The 14,591-nt window shown below is 43.9% G+C and overlaps 1 protein-coding gene across 4 annotated transcripts in view; it reads left to right on the forward strand.

Annotated features, from left to right (window-relative positions):
• The window catches only part of Mhcl (Myosin heavy chain-like), a 62,137-nt gene that overhangs the window by 39,819 nt on the left and 7,727 nt on the right, over positions 1 to 14,591 (forward strand). The gene's annotated exons all lie outside the window — the stretch shown is intronic.

Below are 14,591 nucleotides of genomic sequence, written 5' to 3' on the forward strand. Positions count from 1 at the left end.
AAATTATTAATTATTTTTCTTTATCAAAATCTTATCACGTGGTTATGATTAAATTATTTCCTACGAACAAGAAATAAATAATATAATCTATTGGAATAAAATAAGTGCTAATCAATAGGGAATTTCAATGAAATTTCGTAAGTAGCATTGGTTTAGAGGTGGGAAAATTATTAGGATGAGTCGAAAACGTGGAGTTTTCGAACTTACAGAGTCAGCGATCGTCGAAGACAAACTGGAGACCGAAAGTGCAGCAATCCGGTCTTACCACATTTTGTACCAATTTATGACTCGCCGCCATCACCAAATACGATCCCAGACAGTAATCGATCTTTATTCCTTCTTAAAAAGATCCCTAAACTTGGAACGAGCGTGCCTCGAAGCTTCTGTAACGATTTAATTAAAAAAGCTGCAGAAGAAATCCCCTATCGAAATCTTCTGCCGAGAAACAACTGGAAACTCGTGGAAACAATAAAAAGTGGAATTTTCTTTTAAAAAGCACCATAAGAGTGAAAGTGCGCTGATAAGGATTTTCTGATTTATTCTCAATTAAAATAAACTTTTAACACACCGAAGTACAATTTACTCGGAGAGTGAAAGTACAGATAGCATCTATCCACTTTTTATAATTCGATTATTTTCAGCTGTGCAGAAATAGCTTCACTGTTGGCTCGATCGATTTTCAAGACTTTTTCATACTTTCTTGTCCACTCGCTCAGCTTTCACGTGGAAGTTTCTAATGGCTCCATCGCACTTTGTAATTCCAAAGCGTCTCCCGCGTCTTTTTCTAGCTTTTCCGATTCTCGCGTAGGCTCTCGGCGTCGTTGATTTGGGACGCTGGTTGCATGTTACGTACGAACGGATGGAAGGAAAGAAATGGAAATTATCGGAAGCTAAATGGGGTCGAGTATCTTGTTGTTCGAGCCGAACACACCATAATAGTGGTATACTCGAATGGTAAGCGTGGAAGAAAAGAGAAAGATCGGAGAAATAGTGTCACCGGACTTACGGGAGATCCGCAATATGTAGGCTTTTCCAAAAAGGTCTCGTCTTTTATTTCGACATCGTTCTCCTACTGTACCAAAGGTCATTAACCCCACCTCTATACAATAATCAATTTGGAAAGCACCGGTAATTTCGTAAGAATCCATTTTTACCATGGGAGCCTCGCTATAATCAAACCGAAGCTTTCTCCTAACCCTCTATATATATATATATATCTATCACCGGTCATTACAACTTTGCTTCATTAATCTATCCATCAGTTCCAGTGGAAAACCAAAATTACGCGTGGAAACGTAATTCTCAACGTCGATCATCGCTCGATTAAATTAATGGGGAATATAACATTGCGCAGATGAGGTAAAAAATTATTCTACAATAAATCGACGCTACAGAGAAGAGAGACGGTATATATATATGTGTGTGTGTGTATACATATATAAGCAGAGTGAATAATCGAGTCTCGTAAATCCGATCGTAAATTATGAATTACGTGATCGGAAGTGTTTGGGTTGATCGGAAGAGTCGATCTGGGTACGTCTGGCAGCTTTCTCTTTGAGAGTCGACTCGATAATGAATCCGTCGCCAAAAGAGCGAAATGCGAAATCCAATCGCCCAGAGCGATCGAGTTTGCGTCGCGCGCTGCTTTCGACCGTTCCCATCGGAGCCACTCCCCACGTGCCCTCTGCACGCTTATCGATCGATCAAATTTCTATAGATTGCTGTGAAAATACCACGTGTAATTCCTTTATGCAGGATAAAAATGTTGATTCCTCCAGGAGGGAAAATGTAGAAAAATTCTGTAACGCAGCCCCGCGAATCTGGAGTATTTTCGGGAGTTCTCAGGCTGGTAACTCGATCCGTCTCTGATGGAAAGAGGCAAGGAGAGGATCGGGATGTGAGGCAAAAAGGCGAGAAACTCTCGAAAAACGAGACACGCACTCGCGTGACTTTCTCGTGGCCCACATTTGGCGGGACGTACTAACGGCCAGAGTGCTCATCTGCACCGACACCGGCGATCTTTCATCCCCTCTTCTTCTTCTTCTTCAGGGTAGCCGATACACCAGCCGAAAATGGAGAGTCAGTCTGGTGAACCGAGAGATCCCTCTGGCGTTCTCTCTTGTCAACGTGCGCATCGGACCCCGGCAAAATATTGTCCACCGTGAACAAGCCGCTTCTTCTTGCACTTTTTCTCTCTCTCCCCCCCCCCCCCCTCCCCACCCCTCCCTCCTTCTACCGTTCTTTGTTTGTTTATTTTTTTTTCTTCCCTTTCCTCCTCGCTCCGACGCAAAAGTAGCTCAGCCTATAAATCATCCGCTCGTGCACGCTGAACGCTCCGATGGATCGACGACGAAAAACACGGCTACCACCGCGTGGATGCGAAACTTCTTTATCGTTCTTCCAGCATCTCGACCTGTTCTAATTCGTTCACCTTGCTAGAAAAACCTGAAATGCAGTTTTTCCTCTTCCTCCCATCTATTTCAATTCGTTCACGTTTCGACGCTTTTCAGAAGGCCTTGTGCTTGTGGAAATCAAAAGAATCTGTATACATACGTATGATCAATTTTCGTTGAATTTTCCGCGCAGATAAAATTTTCCAACTGGTAAACGCTTTTTGCTACAAAATTAACTGATTTATTTATATGTATATTTAATTGGGAATAGTTGTATTATTATAACGAATTATTCGTTGTGTCGTTAAATTTTGTTTATTATGGTAATGAGGAGAGTTTGCTGGCCGGAAAATTGTTTCGCGTGTTGGAATGATGGAACATTAAAGAGGCAGCGGGTCAAAGAGCGGAATAGAATTAGGAAATATGTAAATCGTTTTTACCAAAGTCTCAATTTGTTTTAATTTATTGAATTTGCAGTAAAGACTGAGTTGCAATTCCCCCCCCCCCCCCCCTATTTTTATTCGTCCACGTTTCACAAAAAATTCTTCCGACTATTAAAAATCAATAAACCTATATATTTTACCAATATTCCCCGACTACCGAAAATAATGAAATATTATAGAAAGTGCTGGAGTCAAGGGTCAAGACTAGAATGACGCAATAAAAAAATGAATCGTGCCACTTTGTAAAATCCTTCGAATTCCAATGGGGCGAGGCTTCCGAGCGAGAAATGCGGAAGCTGGAAGCCGCTTACCGGATGCACGCGTGCCACCGATCGACGCGTGCATAGTGTAACGAGTAGCCTTCGCGCCATTAATTTGCTAAATCACGAAACGCCTCCCCTCGCATCCCGCGATAAATTCTTCTGCCTCGCGTCGAAAAGAAAATAACAGAAAGCATAAGCAACTTTAATCCAGTCGCTTAGTCAGAGGCAACCTGCACCGAGAAGACTGCAACGGTAAATTTGCATTTATATTTATATGGCAAAAACTCATCGCGATTTTTAGGCATCTCGATTTGATCGGTACAAGCGGAATAGCGGAGTGCACGAGTACTCTTATCAGTGGATAAATTAATTTTAACGATATACCGCTTCGCGGTATCGCAATCGAGTCTCTCGTGATGCGAATGAAAATTCATTATATTGAAATGGCTATATATATATATATATATATATATATATATAAGTGGCATCTCGGGAGACAACTTGTCGCGGAGATAGCTTATCTAATTGGAACAAATCGGTAATGCTTTGCACGTTACGCTGCTGGGACTCGTTAGAGCCGCGTAATATCGCCGCGAGTAGCTTCGCTTTCAGGCGAAAGTCTCGTATCCTCTTCTCCTCGATCGTTACACACAGTATTTACGCTCTTTTATATACGATTAATTATATATAAATAAGCTACATAGCGAAAATAATGGATTACCTTTGATTTCGTTAATAATTAAATTTGTTTCTTGCGCAGTTTTAGACGAGACTTTATGGCCTTTTTATTTTCTTCTCGCTTTCAGGGAATGCCGCGAGGTTTTATCGAATTAAACGAGATGATTGTTTTTGTCGCGGTATGGCAAGATGTACATTGTTTCAGTTTTATATCCTTGCCTGTCACAGCCCTTCGCTCGGATGTCTCGCGGCAAATTCCTCCCGATTCCTCCTATTCCCTCTCGCATCAATTGGCCTTTCTTGCAGGGATTCCTGCAAGTTTGCCCGCTCGATTACGTTCAATCCGCCATCTGTCGAACCCGCTTCTCCTCTTCCCGTCCGTTTGCGCCTTATCCACCTCATCTACCCCCCCTCTATAAGCTTAACCTTCATTCCTCATCCAGCAGAGCAGCACCGCAACGAGCCTCACCTGCCCCGTGACCAACCCGTAATTGTTTCGTTTTTCTCAGATGAGATTAGACTCGGTGAACGACTTTGTTGCACCTCGCACGAATGCTTCCCATTCATCGGTTCCTTTCAACAATTGGCCACGTCAAAACTCAATAGAATACTCTCATTTTTATACGAGACTTTGGCTACTCGCTCTTTGCACAGATTTATTCCACGTTCCTTGGAGAGGTAATATGGTTTTTTGGTAAAACTCTGGAGAGTTGAATAGAAAAGTTTGAATTTAAGAATTTGTAGTTTTTTTTTATTGTTTTAGATATATGATTAGGGAAATGAATCTTGTTGAGCTTTGAATGAATTAATGTTTGTATTCTTCGCTTGGTCTCAATAATTCGCTACGTTAAGATCCAGTAGAGTATTTTCATGTTTAACGAAAGTTTAAATATTGGCTCTTTGCATAGGATTATTTGCGCTTTCTCGAAGAGTTGATACAAATTTTTGATTAAATTGTAATTGCGATAGAAAAATTTGAATTTTATCAGGAATTTTTATCTTTTTTTTTTTTTTTACAGAATTGATAAGAATAATGACTCCCGTGTTGCACCTCGCACAAATGTATTCCTCGCTTGGTCTCAATAATAACCACACAAGGATCCAATAAAATACTCATTTTACCAAAATCCTTTATCATAAACATATTCCCACTACAAGAACTTTCGATAGAACTCTTTCGATAATTGCGCAAAAAATGCAATTTTGTCGAGGCTTGGCAGAGAGATTGAACGTTGCTGATTAAAATTTCCCGCGGCTGGTCCGTGGCACGTAAACCTATCGCCTTGGCGGGGTCTCTGGCATTGACAATTTTCACACGTGATTTTCTCGCTCCACTCCCATGGTTTCTCTCAGCACGAAAATTCCTCGAGGCGCAGCGGGGTAAAGCTGCGTTTTCTGGGCGAATATAATTTCCGATTTATAACGAATCCCGTTCCCGATTTAGCTACGGATTGATTCACAGTGCGCCTATTAATCAGCCGGTTGGCGATCGTAAATTTTCTTTCTTTTTTCACTTTCCCAATCTGTCCTGCTGCAGCAGCTTTCGTGCACCACGCGTGTGCTTCGCGGAAATGATGAAAAGAAATGCGAGTAAACAGTCGGCGGATGCGTACCTTTTACGGATGAGTTCAGTCTTCCCCCCCCCCCCCCCCCCTCAGAAATCTGCAGATAGTCAACAGGGGACTGCAGCGAACGGGCGAAGAAACGACTCGGTTTCTCACACGTCTGCCCCCGCGAGCTACCGGAAATGCTTCGGGGTCAGACTTCTTCGTCTCCTTCTGCAACTTCTTCCACTTCCTCCTCCGCCATCTCCTGCGACTAATTGTACACCGACCCGCAGTATACTCGAGCTTCCTCCTACTTTTCTACCAGATTACGTCTTTTATTACGTGTTTATTACGTTCGCCAACCATCTAGCCAATTACAAAACTCTATTTATTTTTACCTTCTCCCTTCAATCCCTTTGCTATATATATATATATATAAACGCCGACATTTTTATTACTGATCCAATCTAACCTCCGAATACTACAGCAGCGTTCTTGCCTGCTTCGATACCGAACAAACTTTCTTATTGCTCGAACACACTCCTGACCTCTGTACTATATATATATACATACGTTATTCCGGCAACGTGCAGAAAATAAACATAAACAGATTCGAGTTGGCTTTGCCAGTCTCATTGTGCTCTAGCGTGGAGTCTCCGGAGAGTTCGGGCCGGAATAGGCCGTCCACGCACATTTTCTGCAAACTAATTACAACAACAGTTTCTAGGTTTCGCGGAACGTAACGCGGAGGCGTACTATGCAAACCGCATTATTTCACAAAACAGTTACATCCTCTCTACTTTTTCGTATTTCCAGACTTTGTGGTCAGTTTCGCTGAAAATCCATCGATGATATCTTTCCTGGGGTTACCGGTTTGTTGGCACAAAAAATTAATATTCACTGTTTGGAGAAGCTCGGCGAAGCGACAGAAAAACTTGCTGATATTACACGTTGGAATAATTTTTATTGTGAAAATAGTATGAGGACGAATCTCGAGGTTTTGTTTACTTTTCGTTGATCTCATTTTGAGCAGGATCGACGAACGGTCGATCTTGCACGAGGGGGTGCATGGATATCGAAGGTTAATTAGTCCGTGGAGAGGTGCGGAGGACGAAGAAGAAGTGTGAAATTAATCTTAGTGGGAGGTTGTAGGATGTTTAGCGGAATAAATAAAATTGAAGAATTAGCTGGGAAGGCCCGCGGCGAGAAAAGAAGATCACGATTTCATAACGCGACCGACTCTTTTCTCCTGCGGGATCTCCCCCCTCCCCGTTCTTTCTCCCCCCCCCCCCCCTCTCGTCCTTTCTCCGAGCCGTCAGTAGGCCAGCGGACATTCTCGCAGCTTTCCAACGATCCTTCATGCTCACCAGCACGAATTTCTCGGTAATCTCGCCACCCCAGGATCACTATCGATCTATAATAATGATGGCGAAATAATAACGTACAAACACTCTACCCGAGAAAAAGCTGAAATAATTAATCCGATCGGTAATAACCGCGAGGAAACTCGGCCAACGTAAACGTGACTTTTCAGACCCTTTCTAAACTAATAAACAAACACGAGATTGCGTAAGATAATTTAAAGAGAAAAATTATTAAACTGTGTAAAGAAAACGAGCACTCGCTGATATTTCCCAAGAAGGAAACTCTGGACTAATGAGCGTAGAGCGATAATCGATGAAAAAATCCTTACGTCCAATTCAATTAATTTCATTTCCTGAATTGCGTCACGAAAATTACGGTTTATATTATAGACGAGTGGGATTTAATTGGTCCTCGGAAAATTTTAGGCTCCATTTTCGGGGTGGATCGAGTGGGATATCATTGGTCATTCTGGATACAGTTATATATATATACACACACGAGGGGGATTCTACCGAGTATCCAGTCTTGGACGGATCAAAGTGGAACGAGTGAATTGTGGGTAATAGGGAGTTTAGTGAATCGTGAAAAAATGGAATATCTTAGTGGGTGATCCAGGAGGTTCGCAGGGATCAATGGTAGGATTAAAGGAGCGATCGTTGGAGCGGTTATAATAAAAGCTTGCAACTAGGTAAAGAGCAATTAGAATCACAGCTGGATTTGGGCTGCGATCTACTTCCGATCAATGTTGCTCGAAGATCGCCAGTGCATCACGCGCGAGAGACTCGTGCATGTATATGGATAGTCGCAGGTAGAAAGGAGACTCATATCTCGGCGAGATGTATAATCTAGCCAGTTGATCTAGGATGGAAGTGGAGCAAAGTGCAAAGTGCAGGCAACAATTGAGCTGCCTCGGGAACAAATCGTCTATAACTCGATCGGCTGTCAGTCTAAACAAACATTATTCATATCACAATTTTTCACCACTCTCCTCTCTCGACAAATCGCACAGCCAGAGTCTCTCTCAAGTGCAATATCATTTTCTTCAATTTCACATTCTCAGCGTTTCGCTCGGTCATTACGAATTAACGTTCATTTTCCATCCGGATTTTTATCCGGAAATCTCCTCTCGTCCCATTATTACCTTATTCTCCTTCAAACGTGTTCGATTAATAATTCCAAGCTTCTCCATCAACGAAGTACAAGCGATTGACGATAGAAAGGGTAAAAAAGAGTCTTTCATTGAATTTCGAGAGAGGAAACGATCGAGTTCGTTAAGTTTCTCGATCCGATCTGGTTGGGTGAAATAATGGGACGAATGAAAAGGTGGAGCTGCAGGATATCATAAGCTTGGTCTACGGGAAGAGTGATACGGAGAATAAAAAAGAGTTGGGGGAGGGGGGGGGGGAGCCTTATTAGGAGACAGAGGATAGCAAACAGGAAGGGCGTAATCTACGAGAGAGAAGTCGGACCGGTCTCTCGGTCGACTCGCCAACAGGTACAACTACTGCTGAATCTCGCATTGTATCGACGACACCTGTTAAAAATCTCTCGGCCCTCCCACCCCCAACCCCCTCCTAAACTCCTCCGCTCAATAAAAACCTGCTGCACCCCTTTCCCCGTCGTCGGAATAATTAATCAAAAAAATAAAATTTTTAACGAACACGATTTCCCTTTACATTATTAATATAACCCGAGGAATAGCTGTAAATAGGCGCGCTTCCCATTATAAACTTTCTACACTCTATATGATCATCCATAAAAGTTGACTGCACGTGGAGATATCGTACATTGTGGAGAGGCTCATGAGAATCGAATGATCCACTTTGCGTGATTTTGGTAAGAAGAAGAAGAAGAAGAAGAAGCTCCGTGGAGAACTCGCGCGGCGGAAGAGTTAGAAATAAATTGGCTTGGTGGTCGAGAGGAAGATTCGCCGATCCGGACCAAGTGGTGTTTTCTTGGTTGGCTGGCCGGTGGATTGGAAGGAGCTCGCTGGAAATGCTTGTGTACGTGCACGCACCTGTGCCGGTGTGCGTGACTGGTGGGGACCAATGCACACACCTGACTCGACTCGAGCTTTCCGAGCATCCCAGCACCGCTCTTGAAATCAGTCGTTGTGCCTCGCCGTCGCGATCAGCACATCCTTTTCTCCTTTTGCAATTTAACACTCTATTTTTCACATTTATACTCTCCGGAACACACAGGTATATATAGTGACGAATTTGCAGTGCAACGTTTATTTTGTGCAGTGATTCCTCGCTTTTTAATTATTTTCTCTCATTTTGCCTCTTACCGACACTCGTCCTTTCCGCTATTCACACACAAATTCCTTGCTCGTTACTCTTATCGCCTTTTAATCGAACGTTTCTAATTCCTCCACTTTGTTACTTTCTCCAATCCCATTCTTCGTATTTTCTTCCAACTATCACGAATCTTTTTCCACATATACTTTACGTATACGTCCAGTTTGCTTTGATTTATTCGGTCGGTTCGTTATATTTTTCTCTGCCTCTATACAGTTGACTTACTTTCGTTCGTCCAGCTCATTAGCTCACTTTCATCGATTTCAATCATTAGCTTAACATATTTCTGTATTTGTTCGCTTCTAGGCCCTAATTACCTCTGCTTAATTTCCCGAGGAACCTTCGCTCACCGATTTATTCACGATTTTCCAAGTGTTTCGTTTGAATATATTTTTCTCGAATTCTGATACGATATTTTGAGAGAAAAAAAAGAGGAGGAGAATGGAGATTGTGTGTGTGTGTGTGTGTGTGTGGAATTGTAAAGCCTCGATCGTTACGGATTCGGTATCGCCCCAATTTTTCCCTTGTCGGTCAGTCTTAATTAGCGGAAATTTATTAATCGATTCCACGCGCAGTCGTCTGCCACAAGTGCAGAGCGAATCTTAATTCTCGCGTTTGGTCGAAGCGTGGCACGAATACATTTCTATGATTCTGCGTAATAATTGTGCACGAGGCGTTAATTCTTATTAAGCGTCCTGTTAGCCACGAGTAACCGTATAACGATTAACAGTTTTCGGGCGTCCCTTTGGTCGAGAGAGAGAGAGAGAGAAAATCGCAGTAATCTAAGAAAAATAATCTCGCCTGTTTCCAGGACTCTCTCGCCATTAAATTTTATCACCGCGATAAGTGGCAGCTTAACGGTTTGTTGTTCGTTTTTTATTTAGTTTCTTAATAATCAGACAGCGTTAGTTACGCGCTTTAACAACCGATTCTCTCTCTTTCTCCTATTTTCTGACACAACAAGTGTGTCAGGTGTTTCTCGTATCGGAGCCTCTATATAAAGGCTTGTCTAAACGAATCGCTGTTGAACTTGCTCCTGCCTATATATACTGTACTGTGTACATATACACACATTAATATATATATATATATATATATAAACAGGCAAAGATAATCTCTAATTGAAACGTAGAGCGCAAAATGTAGGTCATTTAGAGTTCATTAGTAACGAGATTGTACGAATCATTCCGGAACCGGTATGTGATGAAAATCGTACTGGACATAGAGGAGGAGGACCATCGATCAGTATACGGAAAATATTTCACAGACCTTTCGAGACTTTACTTTCAACATTTCCTACAAGACGTTTGATCGTTCCTAATGTGTCCTGGTATTTCACGCTCTCCCCTGAGAAATTCAATGTGCCTCGACCTTTCGTACCAAATCTTTTGCGTTATGGACACGCGTCTCTCTTGTAATTATATATATATATATATATATATAAACTAGAAAAAATAAGATTCTATCCACAACTCGGTTCAAAGTTTTGCATTCGATAATTTGCCTCCTTTTCACTCAGAGACTCCAATATTATCGTTAGCTCATCGAGCATTTGTCACTGGATCGAACCTTGCAATTGTACGACGACGATTATTTCTGGTGTTCAGTTTAGAAACTTCTCGCGTAACAATCGTGACGAGTGTCAAACTTGCCTCGATTATTGTTACATTACCGTATTAAAAGTGTGAGAGAGAGAGAGAGAGATTGAGAGAAGTGGGGGGAGAAAGGAGAGGGAGAGAGCCACCGGTACCTCTTAGCCTCGATAACGGTAAACCATGAAGCTATAGGTAAAGCACTGAACGATGCAAGAGACCGAAGAAAAAATTTATTCATTGCGATATCAATAATGCACGAGTTATTAATTTTAACTCTCGGCATCGAGACCTATAGCTCTCCCGGACGCTCCCAGTTTGAACTATTTTACCGGAGGATCCGCAACGACGTAGTTTTATCAACGCGGTCCAGCCACGGTTGCTGCTTTTTCGTTCTGCTTATCGTAAAATAGACGCCGTAAAAAACGGATAAACCGAGTTTAAAATGGTCGATGAATCGCACGGCTTGTGCGGTCCTTCCCACTCGTTTATTGCTGTCGCAGCCGCGAAAAGCAGCTAGAGTTGCTCGTTGGATTATCCGACGTGCTCAGCTCTCAGCATCGGAATACATAAGTTTCCTATTTCGCCCTTATCTATATATCCTTGCATTTGCGCACTTGAAGAATAATTGCTTTTCTCCTTCGTATATATATACTGCTCACTCTCTCTCTCCAAGTAGAAAATTTTATGTATGGAAATTAAAAAAAAGAAATTCATAAAGACAATTAATAGATTATTCTCGCTTGGCAATCGCTCGCGGTAATTATAGAGTTAAACCCGAGAAATTCTGCACTAGCCGTATCGAATAACGCGATTCTCGTGTGAAATTGTTACGTTCCGTTCTTGACTCGCGTGGACTACGATTATTCAGCGTCGCGAACGTGCGTGGATCAGACTGAATATTGCGTTTCAAGGAAAGTGATCGGTTTCACTGGCTTTATAAGTTTCTTTCTTTCCCATTGGTAAGGCGAGACCTTAATAAGGGACTCGAGTGAAAACTTTTATTTCGCGTGAAAAGACGAGGAATAATAACCGCAGGTCAGCGCACATGGCGGCTGGACGCGCGCGCGCGCGCGCGGTGAAAAAGATGAGTCGATCTTCGAGCCTCGGTAGCCTATATAGAGGCGTGTCTATGTGTGCGTGCGTGTGTATGCGAACGTGAAAGATTTCCGAGGGATCCACGCCGGAGATGCAGTTTAACCAGCTCGAAGGGATCTTTTACTCTCTCTTTCTCTCTCGCGTGTTCATTCGCCTTCTCGGTGTCTCCCTTTTCCTCCACCTCTCCCCCCATCCCCCTTCTCATTCTGCAACTCGGTATCAAACTGACGTACACGTTTTCACGAACCATTTATGGCCTTTGCCGCACGCCGGAGCAAAGACTCGAGCAGCTGATATTTATCATATATTTATTAACAGAGGGACCACCGAGTCGCGGCTACCTTGTCCGAAAGACAAAGGAGACTCTGGAAGGATCGCAGGACCCAAGTTGGAACGGTGCTGAATGGAAGCGATAAAAAAACTGTGCAGGATATAGCGGCGAGCGGTGCGAGAGATGCGGGAAAAGCTGAATACCGAGGAAGATGATGACAGGAACCGGATGGAATGATAGATTTACTCTTGATCTTGGAAGCTCCCGTAAAAACGCCTAATCGCACGGTACACTCGACATTCACTCTCCATTAAGAGGTAGAGAAAAATGTCGGAGAAAGTCAATCAGTGGGCTAATGCCCCTGGCTCCCGCCTGATAAAGGCCAAGAGCAATCCGAACGTGTCAAGAGCGCCATTGTCGATGGCCAAGAAGAAGGACACCGGACAAACTGTTAAACCCAAATGCCCGAAGGCTCCGAATTCTACGAAAATTCCATCGAGGACACCGTCGTGCATCGATACGACGCAGCTGGTTCAGGCTAAGAATCGAGCGACCGCTCCTGTGACGAAACAGAAAATCCCCACCGGAAGTTACCGTGCGGAGACCAAAGTCCTTCCGGTAAAAACGGAGGCGAGGACTTTGATGAGGAAGGACAGTAAAATGTCAGCTTCTTGCACGATACTGGAGGAGAGGGCGCTCTTGAAGAAAGGTCTGAATTACACGCCGGATAAGACTAAGAAACCGGAAGTGGGAAAGAGGACGTTGGATCGTTGCTCGAGTTTGAGCAGCGTGTCGCTGGATAGCAAGTCAGGTCGGCATACTTTTTACAAAGGATCTATGAGAGATCTGAGCTTCTCCGAGCCGAAGAAATCGGTGGGTACTGTTAGGACGGAGACGAAAAAGCTCAGTCCGATGAACCGATCCACGAGTCTTTGGAACGTGGGCTGCCCGAGAATCGAGCCTTTTGGGAGCAGAAGCCCTGGATCGTTGATCTCTGCTGGCTCCGGCACCAGGCCAAGCAGAATACCACTATTGGCGCAGAATAAGAAGTATCTGGGAAGATCTCTGGCCGATCTATCGCAGGTAGATCGCGCCAAGGAGACCACCCTGCGCGTTATCGAACTCGATCTCGATCTGGACCGCTCTATGGATGAGAGGATCTATGAAAATTGCCGGGAAACCGTAGCCCCACCTCCGAAATATCGCGAACCCATCATTCCCGAGCCACGGATCGATCTTCAGGAACTCACAGAACGCCTCATGGCCCAGTTGGACGATGACGATGATCAGATTACAGTCCCGACAGATACCGCCCTCCCCGTTCTCCGCGGTAACAGTGCTACCAGCGGAATTATCAAAGAAAACCACTGCCGTAAAATCGATGATTCCAGCGATCTTGGCAAAACGACCGAGAGCCAGGACTCGCGCCGAATTGGTAAAGCTAATAATCTCGAGGAATCGACGAGGAGCAAAGATTCCCTGCAACGCAGCAAGGATTCCGGTAATATTACGAGAGTCGATGGTGCGAAGACCACCGGAAGCAACGGTGCGAGGGACGAGGTTGACTCGGAGCTCTCGAGATCCCTGAAGAGTCCGAAACTGTCGGTCTCCTCGATCGGGGAGAAGAAGAAGATCGACGAGACGAGGAATATCAAGGACCTCCGGCGTAACTGGGAGCTTCTTCAGGGTAAAGCAGACGTTTTGGAGAACGGACAGGAAAATACGATTCCGGGTCAGAGGTCAGGGAAGCCCGTGGAGGTTACCAGTCAAAAGTTGACGTTCGTCGGTTTAGAGATGTGCCAGGAGGAATCTAAGAGAAAGCTGCAGTCGCCTGGAAAGAGGGCTAAGGAGATCGAGAACTTGGTGAACTTCTTCAACTGCAAGAACGCAGAGGTCGCTGAAGCGGCCGCCAGGGATTCCTGGATGCGCTCGAAGGAGATCATCGAGAGTCCTTTGAAGAAGACGGAAAAGCGGAAAATCGGTAGCGAGTCCAACGGTTACGCGTCCGATGGCAACTGCTCCGAGGACAGTGGTCACATGAGCAACGAGAACGACGTCGACTGGAAAGAGAAGGATCGCGTTGTTGAAGTTTTCGACAACGAGTCGAATCTGGAGACCATCGACACCAAGAAGAACATTTTGCTGTGCAGCTCCTCGATCTCCAGTGATCCCTCCAGCATCGAAAGTTCCAGGGAGGATATACCTGGAAATGCCTACGACAAGGACTGGCAGAATCCCAGAGACTCCAAGGCCGTGCAGGTCCGTCACCTGATTACCATCTCTTAAACTCGTTAACACGCTCCCAAGCTGCGTTGTAATTAGTTTCACCATTAATTACCACTCGCTCGACAATTCCTATTAGCAACCATCGTCTGGCGATTTTTACTCTGCAAAACTTGCGCCTCTTTTTGCCTTCTGACCAATTTTTCTCCTTAAATGCCAAACTAACGGGCACGAAACCGCAACTCGAGCATCATTTGCAAACTTGTTTAATTTCTCAGAAAAAAAAAAATCCATCCTTTGAATCAGACACAATGATGTTTTTCGTTACAATACCGAGATCTTGATTGATGATTCTCGTTCCGCCTTTTCGGATTTATTTTTATAGCGACTTAAACGAAGCTCCACATTGCAATAAAAC

This window comes from Prorops nasuta, unplaced genomic scaffold, assembly GCF_024137725.1.
Source record: "Prorops nasuta isolate Cenicafe-Biocafe unplaced genomic scaffold, Cenicafe_Pnas_1.2 PNAS00018, whole genome shotgun sequence".
Classification (NCBI taxonomy): Eukaryota; Metazoa; Arthropoda; class Insecta; order Hymenoptera; family Bethylidae; genus Prorops; species Prorops nasuta.